The sequence below is a fragment of the Medicago truncatula genome, chromosome 3 (genome assembly GCF_003473485.1).
Source record: "Medicago truncatula cultivar Jemalong A17 chromosome 3, MtrunA17r5.0-ANR, whole genome shotgun sequence".
Classification (NCBI taxonomy): Eukaryota; Viridiplantae; Streptophyta; class Magnoliopsida; order Fabales; family Fabaceae; genus Medicago; species Medicago truncatula.
Genome location: NC_053044.1, coordinates 10,705,096 through 10,708,959, shown reverse-complemented (window position 1 = coordinate 10,708,959; position 3,864 = coordinate 10,705,096). Strand labels below are relative to the sequence as shown.

Genomic DNA, 3,864 nt, shown 5'->3' with positions numbered 1-3,864 from the left:
GTTTTTAGTGTCATTTTCATGATATTTTGAGTTCACAAGCAAGCTTAAACAACAAAGAAAACAAGAAAAATAGAAGATTTTGAAGAAAGCAAAATCGTGTCACGTGTCACGGTTTGGAGCACAGAATGAAGTTAATTTGACATTGGTTAAAACGCGTTACGATGGTTATTTCGTGACACGATTTTAGGGACATATGGCACAAGGAAAGAAATGAAAGCAAGAGAAAATGATCAAAAAGATCGCAAAACAGGAGGTGTCGCTAGCATAAAAAAAGAATTGGGCTTCTATGTGTTGTTACTAACGGAAAGAAACAAATGAAGAATTAGGTTTCTTTACTTATTGGCATATATATATATGAGGAGAGCAGCAAAAAAAAGGAGGACGCTTGGTACAGAGAAGCCACGTTTTGGAAGAGAGGAATTAGGCATTCACGCAGCACGAGAGAAAAAGAAAAAGCTTGCATATGGAAACAAAAAAAGAACAACATCGATTGAAAGAAAATTAGAAGCTAAGCCGGCAACGACGGAATCCTATTGGTTTATTTTCTTTACTATGTTGTTTAATTCTTTGATTATGTCTAGCTAATTTCCTTTGATTAGATCTGAGATATTCCTTGTAACCCTAATTGAACCATGTTGCTATGAAACTCTATTTATTGTGAATGATAATCTAGTTTTTATTCAATTCAATTGTTCTTAATGCTTTTTATATCCTGATCAAATATAAGCATGATTTAGTGAGAATGAATGACTACTGACCATAACTTTCTACTTAGACATAATTGAATTGTTCTAATAAACAGGGTTAGTCTAGGAATGGATAATCATTTGTTAGTGATATTAGGTTAACGTGCTTACACCTTCAAATATTATTAGACCACCTAAGGAATTAGGGGCTGTAGTTTGAGAAGAGGGTTCTAAGTCAAGGGATTGATTAGGACTATTTTGTTAACTATCGTGAAACTAGAAAATCATTCATAAGAATAGGTGCAGTATACCAATTAGGAAACATAGATGATTCAAAAGACCTAGTCTCATCTCTCATATATATTTTCCAAAACTATCTTTATTTTCTGTTTATTTAATTTTATGCAATCAAATCAAATCTATAAACAAAATAATTTATACATCCTAAATATTTACTAAATTGCTAAATTGAGATTGAGATTAACACAGTCCTCGTGGGAACGATATTTTTACTACTTCGATAGTATTTAGTACACTTGCTAAAAAAATCTATCAATAAATAACATCATATAAGTTGTCGTTAGATTCGTCTCGATGAGTATTTTCAAAATATCAAATTTTCATAATTTTTCCTAATATATTATTCAAGATATTTAAGTTCAAAGTTATGCATTGACATGCGTAATAAAGTCAACTGTGTCAAGTATTAAGGGACGGAGGGAGTATCATTTAAGGATATTTAGAACAATATGTTATCATCAGTAACAAGCCATTGATGAATGGTTCCAATGTACAAATAACAAAAGAAAGACAAAATGAAATATTGGTGTGGAGACAAGATTTTAATATTTTGATGTGTTTCTCTGCCCTTCAAATTTCAGTTTAGTTTCACAAATCTAAATAAAAAAATATTAAGAAAAGTCTTCGCTAAGGATTCTATATGATATTTAAAAACTTATGTATTAATGCCAAGTGATGTGAGCGGAAGGTTCAACCATTAATGTCAATTGTATTTGGCTATGAGTTTTCCACGCTACTTTTTTCATAAGCACTTATATGGTAAGCGCTTATGACATGTTCAACTTATTCATAAGCACTTATATGACATGTTCAACTTATTCATAAGCACTTATATGGTAAGCGCTTATGAGATAAGGTGCAAAATAAGTTGTTTATCCAAACAGGGACGTTTCAATCTGTATAGATTGTCTGTTAATGTTTAACAAGTGATTCTGCTATGAGTTTTCCGCGCTACTTTTTTCATCCTCGATATGAGTTTGGATGTATTTGTCTAAAGAAATTTATTAATTTTGTATCGCTCAGAATGTTGATATCATAGTCAGAGTTCTTCATTGAAATGTAAATTGCGAAAAAGAAATATTGTACTTACATTCGCGAAAGAGTATTGTTCATGGTGGTAGATGAATGAAACCAGTCACCAGTTAGATAGAGCAATTCTCCATTTATTCTTTTTTTTATTCTTTTGTCCATTTCCTCGGAACAAATGAATTATGGTTGGTCTGAAGCCTGGATTAAAAGCATAATATAAATAAAATAAGTACTTGTTGTAAAAAATAGTTTATGAAAAGAAAGCGCTCTTAGTTCAGTTCGGTAGAACGGGTCTCCAAAACCCGATGTCGTAGGTTCAAATCCTACAGAGCGTGATTCTTCTTAGATTGAGAATGACACTTAAATCTTAAATATTAAATAATGGGATAACAGTCTAATCAAAAGTTTTATTAGATAAAAGAAAACAGAGAATCTTGAGAACTATTCGAAATTCAGAAGAACTATTTGAGTTGTACCAAGTCTGAAACTATTTGAGATTTCAAGGGATTTTAAAAGACTTTTTTATTATAAAAAAATCTTGTGGTATTCAATCAAGACTTTTATAAAATATAAATAAATCTTGTGGTATTCAATTAAGGATGGTGTTTTGGATTGAAATTTCAAGGAATTTTAAAAAACTTTTTGATTATAAAAAAGTCTTGTGGTATTCAATCAAAACTTTTATAAAATATAAATAAATCTTGTAGTATTCAATTAAGACAATCAAGACTTTTTTTTCAATGCAACGAAATCCATTGGTATTCAATTAGGATTTCTCACAACTTATAAAATGTCTTTGGGTATTCAAAAATTGATAGACTTCGATTAATTCTTTATGGGATGGATTTTGTGAGACTTCTTGATTAAAAATGTGAACAAAATGCTCATTCAACAAACAATGTCACAAATTTGTGAGACTCACAATTTTCTTATCCTTGCTGTCCACCGAGATTCATTTTCCCATTAGTTTCAAGATGCATAGAACATTATTCCAGGTGAACATTATTTTGGGTGTAGAAAACTTTCGGTCAATATAGTTTGAGCTACCTTCACCGAAATAATGTTGGTGGATTGCAAGGCTTATAAACTTTGAAGCAGTCTTGAATTTTTTTTGTTTTGTTTTGAAAGGACGGTCATTTTTAAATCACTATACTTTTTCAACCAAATCATTGTTATTATGGAAGGGAAAAAAAATGCAAGACTGCTTCAATGTTGGACGTATTAACTTTCATTCTCGTAAAATTTTAGCTATTTGTTCAATTTATTAGTTCTGTTTCAAACTAATTTTCTTTTAGGATGACTCTGTGTCTAAAACCATTTTTAATATGTAAGATGGCTTCAAAAAATTTTCCTATAATATCCCTCAAATATTTTAGCTTGTAAAGGTTTTGTCGATGAAGAAGGATGCAGATTTCTTGCTTGTGAATGGTTGGGAGTGCATATAGGAAAAGTTAATATTGGAAAGAAACAAAATTTGAAAGCTGGAAAGCAAAGCTCAGCAGTGTTAATATTGGACACATCCCACAAAATAATTGAGGCCAAAAGAAAAAAGGAAAAGATTGGTGGACACACTCAATTAAAAGCATCGAAATCTTTAAATAGCAGATCCTGTATATACATTTTTACTTTAGGAAAGTGAGTCAAATATGCAATTTCTAGTTAAATTCCTCTCATATACTAAAAATAAATGTATCATATTGTCATTTTTCTTATCACCTGTGTTAAAATTTAAAAATAATTTACTAGAGATTACGTTGATAACCTTTCTAAATGTGATAACTGATGAGTATATCATTGCTGAAAAATATAGCATTTACTAAATGAAGGTTTGAATGTAAATGATATTTCA

The 3,864-nt window shown here is 30.3% G+C and overlaps 1 non-coding gene across 1 annotated transcript; it reads left to right on the top strand.

The window, feature by feature from the left end:
- Nucleotides 1–2,278: 2,278 nt before the first annotated feature.
- TRNAW-CCA (transfer RNA tryptophan (anticodon CCA)) lies at nucleotides 2,279–2,350 on the top strand. Its single transcript has one exon. It is a non-coding gene; the product is annotated as a tRNA-Trp (tRNA).
- Nucleotides 2,351–3,864: the final 1,514 nt, after the last annotated feature.